This window comes from Schistocerca piceifrons, chromosome 7, assembly GCF_021461385.2.
Source record: "Schistocerca piceifrons isolate TAMUIC-IGC-003096 chromosome 7, iqSchPice1.1, whole genome shotgun sequence".
NCBI lineage: Eukaryota > Metazoa > Arthropoda > Insecta > Orthoptera > Acrididae > Schistocerca > Schistocerca piceifrons.
The window spans coordinates 125,187,539-125,207,984 of record NC_060144.1 but is presented as its reverse complement, the minus strand read 5'-3'; the positions used below and the strand labels follow the sequence as shown (position 1 = coordinate 125,207,984).

Here is a 20,446-nt window from a genome sequence, read left to right as displayed (position 1 = left end):
TGGTTTCTGACGAGAGGTCTCGATGTAATTTATATTTTGTTTGTGCAGTCACTAAAGATTCGTGGATCGGAAACTGTGTCTTATTCTGTTACTGCACACAGCGTGTTGTGTGAATTTTGCGAGCTACCCTAACGTGTAAAGAAAAGGAACTGAAGATCAGAAAAGTTAGAACGATATTACGAGGCACTACGCGACCATTTTAACACTATTGAAGAGATCCGGGAGGAGCGACATTCATAATTTGTTTGGAGTATTGGGAGCGCGTACTGAGGAGAGGAGAAAAGATAGCCGAGACTGGCAAAGAAAAGAAAACACATGAGAAACTGTTTGCGAGTGCACTTGACACATAACATTATTTTGCACCAAAGGTATTAATTATTCTTTGTGTTACGCCAAACGAAAAAGCGTTAATTAAAAAAGTTAAAACTGAAAGTTATAAAAAGGGGTCGTATTTACTAGGAAGTAAATCCAAACTCGAGATAAAAGAATAAAGTTAAATGAAATTAGTGTTAACATTTTTGTAATAGGAATTCTAGATCACAGACGCTATTTACGTAATAGTGGCATCTGGGTGTGAAAGTTTATCACGTCTTTAAGTCAACAAAACTAAAGATATATATTTTTTACGGTAAATAACAAGACTCGAGAAATGATTACATACAAAAAGTATCAAAGCAATTTCATCCGAGTCATTTTAACAAGAGCGTCAATATATTCTGCAATCAGCAATAGTATATGAGAATAAACCGATAATCCCTTAACATTTTTCTGGATTTATTAAACTGAATTGGATCGCAGTATCATAGCGTGAATGTACGATTTTGCATTAATTACACCAGTTTTCTATTGAGGATAACTTTGCTATAGGAATTTCAAGGGTTTCTGAGAGTCTTTGCAAATAATATAACTGTCGTTTAAAGCAGTTGTTTTGATAATACGTTACCTAATTGACGTTATACATATGCGTTGTTTGTAGGTTTGAAAGTGATAATACTGGTACCTTGTGTTTACACGTACATCGTAAGTGACTCTTCAAATCACTGTTAATCGGTAGAATCTCACCGAGTTTAGAAACAATAGTTAAAGTCATCTCAGCTGAACAAACCTCAGAACGTCTGACTTCTTACTACGTCCTGCACACGGGAAATGGTTGGGTGCGATTACGCACAGCGTATAAAAATTATTTTAATTTTTCTGGGTATATGTATGTCAAATAAAAGCGCGACGCGCCCCATTCTTGTAAGCTGCCTAATAATAACACCACTTACGTAGAGTTACAGCGGAAGCTACTCTTTTTTTTTTTTTTGTCATCAGTCTACTGACTGCTTTGATGCGGCCCGCCACGATTTTCTTTCCTGTGCTAACCTCTTTATCTCAGAGTAGCACTTGCAACCTACGTCCTTAATTATTTGCTTGACGTATTCCAATCTCTGTCTTCCTCTACAGTTTTTGCCCTCTACAGCTCCCTCTAGTACCATGGAAGTCATTCCCTCATGTCTTAGCAGATGTCCTATCATCCTGTCCCTTCTCCTTATCAGTGTTTTCCACATATTCCTTTCCTCTCCGATTCTGCGTAGAACCTCCTCATTCCTTACCATATCAGTCCACCTAATTTTCAACATTCGTCTATAGCACCACATCTCAAATGCTTCGATTCTCTTCTGTTCCGGTTTTCCCACAGTCCATGTTTCACTACCATACAATGCTGTACTCCAGACGTACATCCTCAGAAATTTCTTCCTCAAATTAAGGCCGGTATTTGATATTAGTAGACTTCTCTTGGCCAGAAATGCCTTTTTTGCCATAGCGAGTCTGCTTTTGATGTCCTCCTTGCTCCGTCCGTCATTGGTTATTTTACTGCCTAGGTAGCAGAATTCCTTAACTTCATTGACTTCGTGACCATCAATCCTGATGTTAAGTTTCTCGCTGTTCTCATTTCTACTACTTCTCATTACCTTCGTCTTTCTCCGATTTACTCTCAAACCATACTGTGTACACATTAGACTGTTCATTCCGTTCAGCAGATCATTTAATTCTTCTTCACTTTCACTCAGGATAGCAATGTAATCAGCGAATCGTATCATTGATGTCCTTTCACCTTGTATTTTAATTCCACTCCTGAACCTATCTTTAATTTCCATCATTGCTTCCTCGATGTACAGATTGAAGAGTAGGGGCGAAAGGCTACAGCCTTGTCTTACACCCTTCTTAATACGAGCACTTCGTTCTTGATCGTCCACTCTTATTATTACCTCTTGGTTGTTGTACATATTGTATATGACCCGTTTCTCCCTATAGCTTACCCCTACTTTTTTCAGAATCTCGAACAGCTTGCACCATTTTATATTGTCGAACGCTTTTTCCAGGTCGAAAAATCCTATGAAAAGGTCTTGATTTTTCTTTAGCCTTGCTTCCATTATTAGCCGTAACGTCAGAATTGCCTCTCTCGTCCCTTTACTTTTCCTAAAGCCAAACTGATCGTCACCTAGCGCATTCTCAATTTTCTTTTCCATTCTTCCGTATTTATTCTTGTAAGCAGCTTCGATGAATGAGCTGTTAAGCTGATTGTGCGATAATTCTCGCACTTGTCAGCTCTTGCCGTCTTCGGAATTGTGTGGATGTTGCTTTTCCGAAAGTCAGATGGTATGTCGCCAGACTCATATATTCTACACGCCAACGTGAATAGTCGTTTTGTTGCCACTTCCCACAGTGATTTTAGGAATTCTGGTGGAATGTTATCTATCCCATCTGCCTTATTTGACCGTAAGTCCTCCAAAGCTCTTTTAAATTCCGATTCTAATACTGGATCCCCTATCTCTTCTAAATCGACTCCTGTTTCTTCTTCTATCACATGAGACAAATCTTTACCCTCATAGACACTTTCAGTGTATTCTTTCCACCTATCTGCTCTCTCCTCTGCATTTAACAGTGGAATTCCCGTTGCACTCTTAATGTTACCACCGTTGCTTTTAATGTCAACAAAGTTTGTTTTGACTTTCCTGTATGCTGAGTCTGTCCTTCCGACAATCATATCTTTTTCGATGTCTTCACATTTTTCCTGCAGCCATTTCGTCTTAGCTTCCCTGCACTTTCTATTTATTTCATTCCTCAGCGACTTGTATTTCTGTATTCCTGATTTTCCCGGAACATGTTTGTACTTCCTCCTTTCATCAATCAAGTGAAGTATTTCTTCTGTTACCCATGGTTTCTTCGCAGCTACCTTCTTTGTACCTATGTTTTCCTTCCCAACTTCTGTGATGGCCCTTTTTAGAGATGTCCATTCCTCTTCAACTGTACTGCCTACTGCGCTATTCCTTATTGCTGTATCTACAGCGTTAGAGAATTTCAAATGTATCTCGTCATTCCTTAGTACTTCCGTATCCCACTTCTTTGCGTATTGATTCTTCCTGACTAATGTCTTGAACTTCAGCCTACTCTTCATCACTACTATATTGTGATCTGAGTCTATATCTGCTCCTGGGTACGCCTTACAATCAAGTATCTGATTTCGGAATCTCTGTCTGACCATGATGTAATCTAATTGAAATCTTTCCATATCTCCCGGCCTTTTCCAAGTATACCTCCTCCTCTTGTGATTCTTGAACAGGGTATTCGCTATTACTAGCTGAAACTTGTTACAGAACTCAATTAGTCTTGCTCCTCTTTCATTCCTTGTCCCAAGCCCATATTCTCCTGTCACCTTTTCTTCTACTCCTTCCCTTACAATTGCATTCCAGTCACCCATGACTATTGGATTTTCGTTCCCCTTTACATACTGCATTACCCTTTCAATATCCTGAACTATCGTTGTCGGTGTTGGCCTGCTGTCGATTCTGATTAGAACAACCCGGTCACTGAACTGTTCACAGTAACACACCCTCTGCCCTACCTTACTATTCATAACGAATCCTACACATGTTATACCATTTTCTGCTGCTGTTGATATTACCCGATACTCATCTGACCAGAAATCCTTGTCTTCCTTCCACTTCACTTCACTGACCCCTACTATATCTAGATTGAGCCTTTGCATTTCCATTTTCAGATTTTCGAGTTTCCCTACCACGTTCAAGCTTCTGACATTCCACGCCCCGACTCATAGAACGTTATCCTTTCGTTGATTACTCAATCTTTGTCTCATGGTAACCTCCCCCTTGGCAGTCCCCTCCCGGAGATCCGAATGGGGGACTATTCCGGAATCTTTTGCCAATGGAGAGATCATCATGACACTTCTTCAATTACAGGCCACATGTCCTGTGGATACACGTTACGTGTCTTTAATGCAGTGGTTTCCATTGCCTTCTGCATCCTCATGTCGTTGATCATTGCTGATTCTTCCGCCTTTAGGGGCAATTTCCCACCCCTAGGACAAGAGAGTGCCCTGAATCTCTATCCGCTCCTCCGCCCTCTTTGACAAGGCCGTTGGCAGAATGAGGCTGACTTCTTATGCCGGAAGTCTTCGGCCGCCAATGCTGATTATTTATCAAAATTTAGGCAGTGGCAGGGATCGAATCGGGGACCGAAGACGTTTTGATTATGAATCAAAGACGCTACCCCTTTTTTTAATTTTTTTTTACTCATGTTGATCGATATAGTTCGTTGCGTTTGGTCGGGGCGGATGTCACAAGACATCCGATCAAATTGATCATTGGTTCCTTGACTCAGTTTTTTATTACAGAGAGCACACAGCCCTCTGACCGAACACGCTGAGCCACCGTGCCGGCTGAAATATTTTTTTTCGAACTCCCTAATGGAAATGTCGTGTGGCTAGGGCCTCCCGTCGGGTAGACCGTTCGCCTGGTGTGAGGTCTGGAACAGGACAAGGAAATTAGAATTTAGAGAAAACGGACGTAGCTGGTGGAATACTTTAATCCGTTAATGAAGAACGTCGGTCTGGCCGGTACATGATTCACAATATCAATGGTAACTGATAATGGCGCCTTGCTAGGTCGTAGCAAATGACGTAGCTGAAGGCTATGTTAAACTATCGTCTCGGCAAATGAGAGCGTATTTTGTCAGTGAACCATCGCTAGCAAAGTCGGCTGTACAACTGGGGCGAGTGCTAGGAAATCTCTCTAGACCTGCCGTGTGGCGGCGCTCGGTCTGCAATCACTGATAATGGCGACACGCGGGTCCGACGTATACTAACGGACCGCGGCCGATTTAAAGGCTACCACCTAGCAAGTGTGGTGTCTGGCGGTGACACCACAAAAGGTACGGTCATTTATGTCACATACTTCGAAACTCGTGAACTCACTCATTAAAATCTACAGGGTGCTTGCCGTTGATCTAGAATCACGAAATTTGGGATCAAGCAATACTTCACAGTACATATAAAGGAAAAAATCCGAAAATTGTTAATTTATAGTTATGTAATACGAAAAAATATATTTTTGTAATTTTTTATCCATCTGTCTGTTTGCCTGTCCGTTTGTTTAGATCATTTTTCTCTGGAAGAGCGTGGCGTATCAACTTCAAATTTACGGCACATACTGAGGTCTATAGCCTCTTTGCGGCGTAAAAAAAATGTAGGCTCCTAAGTCAATGCAATCAAAAGGTTCGATCTCAATGTCACTTATTTTGACACTCGCAAACACACTTATCAAAACCAGTAGAATCGCAGAAACATGAAATTCGGCAAAAAGAATGGTGTCACAATACAAGTAAAATAAAAAATCTTGAATTATTTCAAATAAAAATATCTTTTGACATTTGAGCATACATTCCATTCATTATCTGTCAAAAGCATAATTTGCGAACATTACTGGATGCAAATATAAGTTGTAGTCATGTTTTAGTTAGTAAATAAAAATGCTTTGTTAAATCTTCTCTCTCTACACATGTGAACTGAAGTCCCCTGCTCGTTTCCTTTTGTACGTCCGCATTACTCTGAGGAACTGCTGTAAAGATTTTGATACGGTCTTGGAATTCCCAATTTATTGCCAGTATCAGTATCGATAACAGGTAAAAATCGTTGACATTCTTGAGTTCCAGGATGGATGAACTACGTACATACATAATTAAGTTCCCTCAGAACTCTCAGTGCGCGAGCCCTATTCGCACTTGACCATTTTTTTTTTAATTCATCCGTCATGTGTTACTTCGATTCCAAGAAAGAATTCCTTAACTTCATCTACTTCGGGTCCCCAATTTTGATGTTAAATTTATTACTAATCTCATTAGTACTGCTTCTGATTACTCTCGTCTTTCTTTTTGTTTAAGCTCAATCCGTTCAAAAAAATATTCAAATGTGTGTGAAATCTTATGGGACTTAACTGCTAAGGTCATCAGTCCCTAAGCTTACACACTACTTAACCTAAATTAGCCTAAGGACAAACACACACACCCATGCCCGAGGTAGGACTCGAACCTCCACTTCGACTAGCCGCACAGTTCATGACTGCAGCGCCCCAGGCCGCTCGGCTCTTCCGGAAGCTCAATCTGTTTTCTTTACTCATCAGACTGTTAATTCCACAGAACAGGTGCTGTAATTTTTCCTCACTTTCACTGTGGACAGCAGTGTCCTCAGAAAATCTTGATATCAATTCAGCTGAAATTGAATCCCTGTCTTGAGCCACTCTTTCATTTCCGTTAGTGCTGTTCCGATGTATACGTCGAAGAGTAGGGGCGAAAAACTGCATCCCTGTCTTACACCTTTTTTAATCCGAGCACTTTGTTATTGGTCTACCATTCTTGCTGCTCTAGTTCTTTCAAATATTTTATATTGCCCGTCTTTTCCTGAAGGTTACTCTTATTTTTCTCAGAACTGCGAAAGAAACCGTTTGATTGTACAAAACGATGAATATTGCGAATCGTGACAAGTGCGGCGCGGTTTCGCAGGTGTCTGTCAGACCTTACGCAGTGTGGCTCTTCATGTGTGGCGGTAACGAAGCCATTGTGAGCGTGCTACCGCGCGGGGTTATAAAGCATGAAACGACATAGGAACAGCCGGCAAATTGAGGCTGGCGCGGTTTATTTACAGCTGCAGTCAGGAGCCTCAACAAGCGCGGCTGATTGTCCCCTCAATGGCTTTGTTAGCATCTTTGCTCTCTGCTTCTTTAGATAGGGATTCCGCGAACCCCCATGGACGAGGGGAGGCTGCAGAAGACGGGCCGCGTGCCGCCGCCAGCTGAGGGATGTGCGCATTAATTCCGGCGATAACTGCGCCCCACCCCCAACCGAGCAAATAGAGGGGCACGCACCTCCACCCCTCACTGCAGCTAATAAACGACTTGCCTGCGACCGCCCCATGCCAAGAGGACTCAACAAGCTACGCGTGCTCTCTGAATGTATCTCCGGGTTCATCCAAGAGCCTACCTTCTTGCCGACGATCTCAGCGTCCTGGGCAGGAGACCCCTGTAGTTTCTCGAAGGATCGTGTGACCGGCCAGAACAGTTATTTCATCTACACTACTGGCCATTAAAATTGCTAGACCAAGAAGAAATGCAGATGATAAAAGGGTATTCATCGGAAAAATGTATTATACTAGAACTGACATGTGATTACATTTTCACGCAATTTGGGTGCATAGATCCTGAGAAATCAGTACCCACAACAACTACCTCTGGCTGCAATAACGGCCTTGATACGCCTGGGCATTGAATCAAACAGAGCTTGGATGGCGTGTACAGGTACAGCTGCCCATGCAGCTTCACCACTATACCACAGTTCATCAAGAGTAGTGACTGGCGTATTGTGACGAGCCAGTTGCTCGGCCACCATTGACCAGAAGTTTTCAATTGGTGAGAGATCTGGAGAATGCGTTGGCCAGGGCAGCAGTCGAACATTTTCTGTATCCAGAAAGACCCGTGCATTATCCTGCTGAAATGTAGGGTTTCGCAGGGATCGAATGAAGGGTAGATCCACGGGTCGTAACACATCTGAAATGTAACGTCCACTGTTCAAAGTGCCGTAAATGCCAACAAGAGGTGACCGAGACGTGTAACCAATGGCGGCCCATACCATCACGCCAGGTGATACGCCAGCATGGCGATGACGAATTTGCGTTCACCATGATGTCGCCAAACACGGATGTTGTAAACAGAACCTAGATTCATACGAAAAAATGACGTTTTGCCATTCTTGAACTCAGGTTCGTCGTTGAGCACACCATCGCAGGCGCTCCTGTCTGTGACGCAGCTTCAAGGGTAACCGCAGCCATGGTCTCCGAACTGATACTCCATGCTGCTGCAAACGTCGTCGAACTGTTCATGCAAATGGTTGTTGTCTTGCAAACGTCCCTACATGTTGACTCAGGGATCGAGACGTGGCTGCACGATCCGTTACAGCCATGCGGATAAGATGCCTGTCATATCGACTGCTGGTTCAAATGGTTCAAATGGCTCTGAGCACTATGGGACTCAACTGCTGTGGTCATAAGTCCCCTAGAACTTAGAACTACTTAAACCTAACTAACCTAAGGACATCACACACATCCATGCCTGAGGCAGGATTCGAACCTGCGACCGTAGCAGTCGTGCGGTTCGACTGCTGGTGGTACGAGGCCGTTGGGATCCAGCACGGCGTTCCGTATTACCCTCCTGAACCTATCGATTCCATATTCTGCTAACAGTCATTGGATCTCCACCAACGCGAGCAGCAATGACGCGATACCTTTATCAATGTCGGTAACGTGATGGTACGCATTTCTCCTCCTTACACGAGGCACCACAACAACGTTTCACGAGGTAACGCCAGTCAACTGCTGTTTGTGTATGAGAAATCGGTTGGAGACTTTCCTCATGTCAGCACGTTGTAGGTGTCGCCACCGGCGCCAACCTTATGTGAATGCTCTGAAAAGCTAATCATTTGCATATCACAGCATCTTCTTCCTGTCGGTTAAATTTCGTGTCTGTAGCACGTGTTCTTCGTGGTGTAGCAATTTTAATGGCCGGTAGTGTATGTATTTATTTATTTACGTTTTCGTGTGCTAAATAGCTATACTTCCCCGCACAAAATTTTTTTATTTCGTGTACTTCCGTTGTGCGTTAGAACTGCAGTGAGACTAGGTTCCTATACGAGGACAAATTGTTTTCATAACCAATATGTGATTTACACTGAAGCGCCTGGTATAGGCATGCGTCTTCAAATACCCAGATATGTAAAATAGCAGAATACGGCACTGTGGTCGGCAAGGCCTACATAAGACAACAAGTGTCTGCCGCAGTCTTTAGACCGGTTACTGCTACTACAATGGCAGGTTATCAGCATTTAAATGAGTTTAAACCTGGTGTTATAGTCGGCACTCGAGCGATGGGACACAGCATCTCTGAAGCCATGAAGTGGGAATTTTCGCGTACTGCCATTTCAAGAGTGTATTGCAAATATCAGGAATCAGGTAAAACATCAAATCTCCGACATCGCTGCGGTCGCAAAAAGATCCTGCAAGAACTGGACCAACGACGACTGAAGAGAAATCGTTCAACGTGACAGAAGTGCAGTCCTTCCGCAAATTGCTACAGATTTCAATGCTGGGCCATCAACAAGTGTCAGCGTGCAAACCATTCAACGAGACATCGTCTATATGGGCTCTCGGAGCCGAAGCCCCACTGAAATTCTTCCTTGCTACTGTAGTGTTATGTTGAAGCTGTGAGAAAGGAGGACAGGCGCTCCAAGGCGCAGAAGCAGAGACGATGCTGAGGGCAGACGAAACTAGGAGAGATGTTACATGAAGTAAACCGTAAGGGGAGAGCCTTGCGAAAATGCAGACGCCCCCAGACGCGGTCCCAGGGCGCTAGTTACTCTTAAAGGAATTAACATGTAACTTCATATGTCGTCTAGACATTGGTGTAGGTTGCCACCGTAGAACTTTGTAACCAACAGGCACGTACTAGCGTATAAAGCCAGCTTGATACCAGCCCTGAGAACAGCAACGTCAGTAGAGGTTAGAAAAAGAGCAAGAACGCCAAAAAGCTGTTGACCTAGTAGTCCCTACTCCGGGGAGCCCGAGGGGCGGGGCTAAATGACGTATAACAATAATGTTGAAACTTCCTGTTAGATTAAAACTGTGTGCCGGACCGAGACTCGAACTCGGCACCTTTGACTTTCGCGGGCAAAGGTCCCGAGTTAGAGTCTCGGTCCGGCACAGAGTTTCAATCTGCAAAGAAGTCTTATATCAGCTCACACTCCGCTGCAGAGTGAAAAATCTCATTCTGGAAACAATAATGTTGCAAGCCTTGTTTGGCAGAGCAGTTACGTTTAGCTTTCAGCTGAACAATGTTGTTAACAAATACGGACCTAGTTACTGCAACTGCATTAACATCCCCGCCTTAGGAGCAATAGAGGGGACCTAACTAAACCGTGATTGGTAGGCGCCTGCAAGAGACCTACGGGATTGGTTGGGTGGCTTTAACTGGTAAAAACAGTGCCCCTACGCGACTCTTTAAAACTCCTAGATTCCACATTTTGGCGGAGTTCCCAGTAAGACGATCTGGGTGCCGAATCCGCGTCCGTCGACTCCAGCCTCGGTCCAGCTCCGCGTTAAGTCCGCTCTCTCACTTGGATTTGGGTTGTTTGGGGAAGGAGACCAGACAGCGAGGTCATCGGTCTCATCGGATTAGGGAAGGAAGTCGGCCGTGCCCTTTCAGAGGAACCATCCCGGCATTTGCCTGGAGTGATTTAGGGAAATCACGGAAAACCTAAATCAGGACGGGCGGACGCGGGATTGAACCGTCGCCCTCCCGAATGCGAGTCCAGTGCCTAACCACTGCGCCACCTCGCTCGGTCTCTCACTTGGAGAGCCTCAGTGAACAGTGTCACTGTTGTGTACATAGTTCCGCGTAGTCAGCGCGTACACAACTTTCCCACTAGAGCGCGCCCCACTAAGCACAACAGCGCAGGCGCAGCGCTCGTCCGTCTCCGCACTACGAGATGGCGCTGCCACAAAGACGGACCAAATTCTGCTTCCGCCGATCAGCGTATTAATATGTAACGCAGCCAATGAGATTGCTGCTAACGTAGGACCTTTTCTCCTCGCGGATCACACTCGCGCAGTGATACCTGAACGCGCGAGGTATTATAACGAGTGTACAGACCTCCGATTAGTCAGTCTGCATTAGTCTGTAGTCAAGTTTCAGTCTCCGCCTAATAAGATTATCATATTCCTGTACATAGCCATGAAGATAAATGTATAGACACTTTGTCAAGTATCAGAGATATGTGAGAATAAGATTAACGTACCAAGACCAAAGGAACTTCAGATTGTCAATTGTAAATAGCATCCAGAATCAAGTTATGTAAGGTTTATGATTGTTATTATTTTAATAAATGTGTGTGAAAGTTAATCAAGTTCTGTTTAAAGTTGGTCACCGTCAATCCGCTACTCTAAGCGTGCAAGAGGCATTTCTATCGTCTGACCTAACGGCAGAAGATAAACACGCCACAACACGAGACATATTGCTGACACTCGCCTACTTCGTTAGAGCGACAAGTCAAATAATCTGATGGTGTGTGTACCGAAGGTCTTACAGTACGCACACCACAGTCACATTCAGTATGTTTTGTTTTGCAACTAAGTTGTTGCCTTAAGATGCTGCTAGTGTTTGCTACTGTGGTTAGGATCCACTCCTGGGACTTCTGCACTGGCTTCTGTTGTAACAATGTTATTCATGCTTTTTCTAACCATAGAACCAGCCTCCAGTGTACTAGTTCGTCCTGTCTGGAATAAACGACTATTTCAAAACCCTGTTTGTCCAAGAGTCTCCACAACGATTTCCCTACCAAGTCTCACCACCTGCATTTCTAGTGAATGCCTGTACCAGTGCTGGCTCAGATAGAAGAAAACAATCAAATGCTTTCACTGTGAACTGTCTTTCTGCCTTCTGCTCTGTACCGCTCGGGAGCGCAGACCTACCAGTAACCCTTCTTCTCCCTCTCCCACCTATGTCAGTACACGACACCACTGCTGTACCCTTGATGACTGCACAACAAAATGTTTTACGCCTCACTTGGGCCTGTAAATACCAATATTGAACTGTTGATGACTAGAAACATGTTGCCTGGTCTGAAAAGTCACATTTAAAATTGTATCGAGTGGATGGACGTGTACGGGTATGGAAACAGCCTCATGAATCCATGGACCCATATCACTCCAGAATTGCTACAGAGTGGCTCCAGGAACACTTGCACTGGCCACCAAATTACTCAGACATTAATATTATTGAGCGTATATGGAATGCTTTGCAGTGTGCTGTTCAGTAGAGATCTCCACCCCCTCGTACTCTTACGGATTTATGGACAGTCCTGTAGGACTCATGATGTCAGTTCTCTCCAACACTACTTCTGACATTAGTCGAGTACACGCCACGGTGTATTGTGGCACTTCTGCGTGCTCGCGGAGGTGTACCAGATTCTTTGGCTCTTCAGTGTACTTCCGAGTACAAACGTTTCAGTGTCCAGCAGAGCGAGATGCGGGTTTTTCTCAGCAACGAATGTCAGAGAGCCTCAGCATCCAGCAATTTGTCATGTATGACGGGGACGATGAAGTGCCGCACTTAATGCCCGCCGTCACTGACAGACTGGCAGAGGCGCTGTGATTAAGTTTCGTCACGTGGAGCTCGTTAGCCGGGCGACGGCGAGTGGCACTCCAGGGAGCGCGTTTGCTTCCGTTACGTCCGGTCGCCCCACGCGGGGAGTGCAGGCGTCAACTCCTCTGGGACGGCTGACGAATTGGCAACGCCCCGTCGGCGCCGCGACTCAGTACACTGAGATCCCTGTGACGGCGGCCCGCCATCTCAGCCCAGACAGTCCTCCGTACTTATCGAGCTCGAGCATTGCAGGCAAACTTGTCGTAGCTGCGGACCTGAGAAACACTCTCCAGGAGAAATACAATGGCGTCCAAGACTTACGCATGATGTGTCACTACCAAATAATACAGCTCGTTGAAACTTGGATCATACACAGAAAGTATGGTAGAAAAGATAACTGAAAGAAACACGTAAGGAGAAGAACGGAAATGACACTTTTATTGAAAGATAATAATTACGCTAAAGTCACCGCGACTTAGAATGGTCCGCTGGATATTACAATATTCCTGAACAATGTTCCTGGTACGATTCACCATGGTCTATTGGACATTATAAAACGTGGTACATGGCTGTTAACAGGATGCGTGACCACCACGGACGGTAAAGCATACTCTGCAACGTTCTCCCACTTCTCTCCCCTCATAACTGAAGTTAAATTAATGTGACTGAATAATGTCTAGGTACTTGAATCGAAACTTTTGGACGATAGATGTCACTTCCCCAATATTTTTACGCAATTATCTCCCACACTTCCAAGTAGAAATTTCTTACTACACTACTGGCCATTAAAATTGCTACACCGAGAAGAAATGCAGATGATAAACGGGTATTCATTGGACAAATATATTATACTAAAACTGGCATGTGATTACATTTTCACGCAATTTGGGTGGATAGATCCTGCGAAATCAGTACCCAGAACAACCACCTCTGGCCGTAATAACGGCCATGATACGCCTAGGCATTGAGTCAAACAGAGCTTAGATGGCGTGTACAGGTACAGCTGCCCATGCAGCTTCAACACAATACCACAGTTCATCAAGAGTAGTGACTGGCGTATTGTGACGAGCCACCATTGACCAGACGTTATCAGTTGGTGAGAGATCTGGAAATGTGCTGGCCAGAACAGCAGTCTAACATTTTCTGTATCCATGAAGGCCCGTACAGGACCTGCAACATGCGGTCGTGCATTATCCTTCTGAAACATAGGGTTTCGCAGGAATCGAATGAAGGGTAGAGCCATGGGTCGTGACACATCTGAAATGTAACGTCCACTGTTCAAAGTGACGTCAATGCGAACAAGAGGTGACCGAGACGTGTAACCAATGGAACCCCATCAAGCCGTGTGATACGCCAGTATGGCGATGACGAATACACGCTTCCGATGTGCGTTCATCGCGATGTCGCCAAACACGGACGCGACCTTCATGATGCTGTAAACAGAACCTGGATTCATCAGAAAAAATGACGTTTTGCCATTCGTGCACCCAGGTTCGTCGTTGAGTACACAATCGCAGGCGCTCCTGTCTGTGATGCAGCGTCAAGGGTAACCGAAGCCATGGTATCCGAGCTGATAGTCCATGCTGCTGCAAACGTCGTCGAACTGTTCGTGCAGATGGTTGTTGTCTTGCAAACGTCCCCATCTGTTGACTCAGGGATCGAGACGTGGCTGCACGATCCGTTACAGCCATGCGGATAAGATGCCTGTCATCTCGACTGTTAGTGATACGAGGCCTTTGGGATCCAGCACGGCGTTCCGTATTACCCTCCTGAACCCACCGATTCCATATTCTGCTAACAGTCATTGGATTTCGGCCAACGCAAGCAGCAATGTCGCGATACGAAAAACGGCAATCGCGATAGGCTACAATCCGACCTTTATCAAAGTCGGAAACTTGATGGTACGCATTTATCCTCCTTGCACGAGGCATCACAACAACGTTTCACCAAGCAGTGCTGTTTGTGTAGGAGAAATCGGTTGGAAACTTTCCTCATGTCAGCACGTTGTAGGTGTCGCCATCGGCGCCAACCTTGTGTGAATGCTCTGAAAAGCTAATCGTTTGCATATCACATCATCTTCTTCCTGTCGGTTAAATTTGGTGTCTTCGTGGTGTAGCAATTTTATTGGCCAGCAGTGTATTTTGAATTCGCAGGTCCCTAAAATAAATTAATGAGAAGTTAAAGTTCATAATTATACTCTGACGCTCGTTTCGAAGCCAGCACCTGGAAGAAAATCTCTGTGGCTCTGCAGAATTCCGGCGAGTGACTCTGAAAATTCTTGAAGGCATCAGAGGCAAGAACGTACGCCGTGGCGGTCTTGGGTGCTATGCCGTACTCACTCCGCAGGATGGGAATCAAATTGTGTGTCACTTTCGATAAAGTCCAGAATGTAATTTCTCAAAATACAGCTTAAACGACCTTGGTGCAGGCTCTACTGATTTCCCAGGATTCAAAGATCCCAATGAGTCACGACACACTAAATATTTTTCTGAGCCACAGAAGGGGAAGTAAAAATAACCAAAGAATTGAACGTACCTTTCCCATTCTTCAAATTATATAAGGGGCGTTCAGAAAGAAACGAGTAGGAGGCACAATTACAGAAACCAGTACGTGTGTGTTAGAAGTATTGACCCTGGCTGTTGAGACACTTGTCCTACTGTGATACAAGGCGGTGATTTGGCTGTCCCATAATATTCCCGGGGCTGCGATGTGCACGTTCGAAGTCCATGAGTTCCGCAGAGCCCCCATTCTGCTCGCTCACGATGTCTAATGACTACTGAGGTCGCTAATATGGAGTACCTGGCAGTAGGTAGCAGCAAAATGCACCTAATATAAAAACGTATGTTTTTGGTGGTGTCCAGATACTTTTGATCACATAGTGTAGCTGCAAAGATTAGAAACAATATATTACTCATTTCTTTCTCTTATTCATCATTTATTTTCATTTCAGTTTACTGATTATCCGCAGTATATTCAATCCTTTCGATAAACAAGACGGCATGTTTTAAGAATCGAAGAAATAAATTAATAAATATTCTCTCTCTTTCGTCATATTGAGAGCAACACTTAGAAAATTAGTATTGTCAAAACAGGGATCCAATATTATATGAGTATATATGACAGTAGTATCTGTTCCCGAAAGAACAGTTACCGTTGAAGACCATGCAGCTTTGGTAGAAATGAAATGATAATTAAATGGACACCCTAGCTGCAAACAGGCGATGATGTACTTCATTGGGGAGATGTTGAAAACGTGTGCCCCAACCGGGTTTCGAACCCGGGATCTCCTACTTACATGGCAGACGCTCTATCCATCTGCGCCACCGACGGCACAAAGCGTAGTGCGCCTGCAGGGACTTATCCCTTACACGCTCCACGTGAGCCCCATATTCCCAACATGTCCACACCACTACATTCGTAATAGATGTTTGCCCATCTTACTCATTACTCGTGGCAGATTAATCTACCAAGTCCCGTACGAGTTCGGGTATAGCTTGTGCTTTCGCACAAGAAGATCAATGGCCGGAAAGCCATATTTTAACTATATATGAGGGTAGTATCTGTTCCCGAAAGAACAGTTACCGCTGAAGACCATGCAGATTTGCTAGAAATCAATTATGATGGGCAAACATCTATTAGGCGCACTACGAATGTATTGGTGTGGACATGTTGGGAATGTGGGGCTGACTGGGAGCGTGCAAGGGAAAAGTCCCTGCAGGCGCACTATCCTCTGTGCCATCGGTGGCTCAGATGGATAGAGCGTCTGCCATGCAAGCAGGAGATCCCGGATTCGGGTCCCCGTGGGGGCACACATTTTCAACATGTCCCCAATGAAGTACATCAACGCCTGTTTGCAGCTAGGGTGTCCATTTAATTATCATTTCATTCATATGAGAACTCAGGTCCAGAAACGATTCATTATGCAAACAGTATTTATGACACAATATCGTAAGCATATCTTTAAGGTAAATATAAAAGCCATCACTGATAGAAAAGATAACGGATCTCCTTGCAATGCCATGAAAACGGCCACAACTCGCACAATAAATTGTCTCCCTTTTCTGATTATTGGTTCAAATGGCTCTGAGCACTATGGGATTCAACATCTTAGGTCATAAGTCCCCTAGAACTTAGAACTACTTAAACCTAACTAACCTAAGGACATCACACACACCCATGCCCGAGGCAGGATTCGAACCTGCGACCGTAGCAGTCCCGCGGTTCCCGACTGCAGCGCCAGAACCGCTAGACCACCGCGGCCGGCTTTCTGATTATTACTGGATGTCTCTGAATATTATGTTCACTTTTTTGATATAATAAAGTGGCTAAGTAGATAGGAGATTCGCAAATTGTAGGCGCCTTCATAAGACGGTATAGCCGGCCGGAGTGGCCGTGCGGTTCTGGGCGCTACAGTTTGAAGCCGAGCGACCGCTACGGTCGCAGGTTCGAATCCTGCCTCGGGCATGGGTGTGTGTGATGTCCTTAGGTTAGTTAGGTTTAATTAGTTCTAAGTGCTAGGCGACTGATGACCTCAGAAGTTGAGTCGCATAGTACTCAGAGCCATTTGAACCATTTTAACCAAGGCGGTATAGACACCGTGATAGGACAGAAAATAAAAAACACCTCTCTGCCCTAATCATCACACGAGGAAGTAGCAGCGTTTGCGAAAGATCACTGATTTGGGACTGTGAATGCGAATTATTGGGCAGAAGAAGTATCATCATTTCCTGAACTAGAAGTGACCTGCAGGTCATTCGTACAGTTTGTTTATTGGTGAAGAAAATTTGTCCAAGTAAACTATTGACAGTAATACCTTCTAAGACTATGAGTAGTAAAGCTGCACTGAGGTGACAGCGATAGCGATATGCGACATGCAGATGGTGGTGGTATCGCGTACGCGATGTATAAAAGGACAGTGCATTGGCGGAGCTGTTGTTTATACTCAACAAACTTTTTGTTCACGGGGTACCTACGCCACACATGGTCGTGCTGCGCTCGTATCTCTCGTGACGCACATTCCACATCCGAGCAGATGGAGGCACTTCTACCGACCGGCAGATTCACGCGGGAGTGCCGCAGGGGTCGGTTCTCGGCCCCCTGCTGTACACAGCCGACGCTCCGCGGGTGGCGCGCGTGGAGTTGGCGCTTTATGCTGACAACACAACGTTGTTCACCCGCAGCATGAATGCGACCGAGATGCGGAATCGTGAGACGGCTTCAAGTTATAAAGTTTTACGTCGTCTGTTGTGAACTTGTACAGTGAAGCGCCAAAGAAACTGATGTAGGCATACGTATTCAAATACAGATATATGTAAATAGGCGTAAATACGGCACTGCGGTTGGCAGCGCCTAAATAATACAAGTGCCTGGCGCAGTTGTTAGATCGGTTACTGCTGCTACAATGGCAGGTTATGAAGATTTAAGTGAGTTTAGATATGGTGTTGTAGTCGGCGCACGAGCGATGGGATACAACATATCCGGCGTAGCGATGAAGTAGGGACTTTCCCGTACGACCACTTCACGAGTATACTGTGAATATCACGAATCCGGTAAAACATCCAATCTTCGACATCGCTGCGGCCGGAAAAAAATAATGCAAGAACGCTACCGGCGACGACTGAAGAGAATCGTTCAACGTTACAGAAGTGCAGCCCGTCCGCAAACTCCTGCAGATTTCAATTCTGGGCCATCAACAAGTGTTAGGTTGTGAACCGTTCAACGAAACATCATCGATAAGGGCTTTCGGAGCAGAAGGCGCACTCGTGTACCCATGATGACTGCACAACACAAAGCTTTACGCTTCCCCTGTGCCTGTCGACACCAACATTGGACTGTTGATGACTGGAAACGTGTTGCCTGGTCGGACGAGTCTCGTTTCAAACTGTATCGAGCGGATGAACGTATACAGGAATGGAGGCAACGTTATGCATCCATGGACCCTGCATGTCAGCAGGGAGTTGTTCAGGCTGGTGGAGGCTCTGTAATGGTGTGGGTCGTGTGCAGTTGGAGTCAAAAACGCATTATCACCGAACCTCTGACAAGGAATCGTGACAGGATGCAATACAAATACTGTAGAAATATCTATCCGCCTCCAGATCGGATGTGACGTCCTGGGCGCGTGATCCACAAAATGGCGCCTCGAATACATCGCTGCGAAGAGCCAGGCTGTCGTCTTCAGCAGGAAGAGGCCGCCTCCGGACCTGCTGCCGGTCTCGATCTTGAGAGGGTGGGGGGGGGGGGGGGGCATCCCATCCCATCCCATCCCATCCCATCCCATCCCATCCCATTCCATGCCATTCCATCCCATTCCATAGTTGTGGACCGCCAAATACCTCGGGGTCACACTAGACAGGCACCTGACGTGGCTGCCTCACGTCCGAGATATCGGAGGGCGAGCAGTGGAGTGACTTCGTGCGCTGTACCCACTGCTCAAACTTTCGTCCTCACTACCTCCACGTCACGGCCTCACCATGGCCCTGGTTCGGCCGGTTCTCGAATATGCGGCCGTGGTGTGGGGTAACGCAGCAACGACGCACATAGCGACGCTCCAGTGCGTCCAAAATAGGGCGCTGCTAATTGCTCTCTACAAGCCGTCTCGCTATCCAACGAGGCTGCTCCACAAGGAAGCAGGCATCCCTTTACTGCGGGATCGCTTCAGGCAAAAAGCCAGGGTGTTCTACAATAATGCATAACACTCTGGCAACCGCTTAATTCGTGGGCTGGGCCAACAGGTCCACCACAGGCCGACTACACGTTGGCCCGATGTATTGCGGGAATAGTTCTCTCCCACAGTACCGACGACGCCACAAACAGCGTCTCTAAAACGAAACTTCCTAGCAGATTAAAACTGTGTGCCGGACCGAGACTCGAACTCGGGACCTTTGCCTTTCGCGGGCAAGTGCTCTACCGAGTCTCGGTCCGGCACACAGTTTTAATCTGCCAGGAAGTTTCATATCAGCGCACACTCCGCTGCAGAGTGAAAATCTCATTCTGGAAGCATCCCCCAGGCTGTGGCTAAGCCATGTCTCCGCAATATCCTTTCTTCCAGGGGCGCTAGTTGTGCAAGGTTCGCAGGAGAGCTTCTGTGAAGTTTGGAAGATAGGGGAGGAGGTACTGGCGGAATTAAAACTGTGAGGACGGGACGTGAGTCGTGTTTGGGTAGCTCAGTCGGTAAGGCACTTGCCCGCGAAAGGCAAAGGTCCCGAGTTCGAGTCTCGGTCCAGCATACAGTTTTAATCTGCCAGGAAGTTTCATATCAGCGCACACTCCGCTGTAGAGTGAAAATTTCATTCTAGAAGCGTATCTAAAGTCAGAAACGCTCACCGAGGTCAGCTAGTACCGATAGGCCCAACAGTCAGCAACGTAGGTTAACGCAAGAACAGCAGCTAAGCTGCTTACACTGCCTATACACCTGGCGTATGTCACCAGTGTTTTTCAGCGAGCGAGCGAGAGGTGCTGTCGTTTACACTCATTCATGTGAAAAGGTTTCCGACGTAAAGATGGTCGTACGACTGGAATTAAGAGACCCTGAACGCGTAATGATGGTTGGAAACTAGACGCATGGGACATTTCATTTCGGAAATCGTTAGGGAATTGAGTGTTCGGAGATCCTCAGTGTCAAGAGTGTGCCGAGAATACCAAATTTCAGGCATTACGAGGGACGTTTGAAAAGTCCGTGCAAAGTCCGAGAAATGGCACCACCGTCGCTTGTCGAGTTCATGTTTAGTTAGTAGCATATTTGGAAAGAACGCACACCAAGCTTCAGCCATATTGGTCTATTTCTTTGTGTTTGAAATTCGTGTGAATGAAGGAAGTCGAGTGATTGTCAAAAAAAGAATTTCGTGTGGTGATGAAACATTACTTTACGAAAAGCAAAACGTCTCAGGAGACTAAAGAGAAGATTGATAAACATTACGGTGACT

The 20,446-nt window shown here is 45.6% G+C and overlaps 1 protein-coding gene across 1 annotated transcript in view; it reads right to left on the bottom strand.

Moving 5' to 3' along the window:
• LOC124805498 (protein O-mannosyl-transferase TMTC2-like) overlaps positions 1 to 20,446 on the bottom strand; it is a 941,575-nt gene that overhangs the window by 47,704 nt on the left and 873,425 nt on the right. The gene's annotated exons all lie outside the window — the stretch shown is intronic.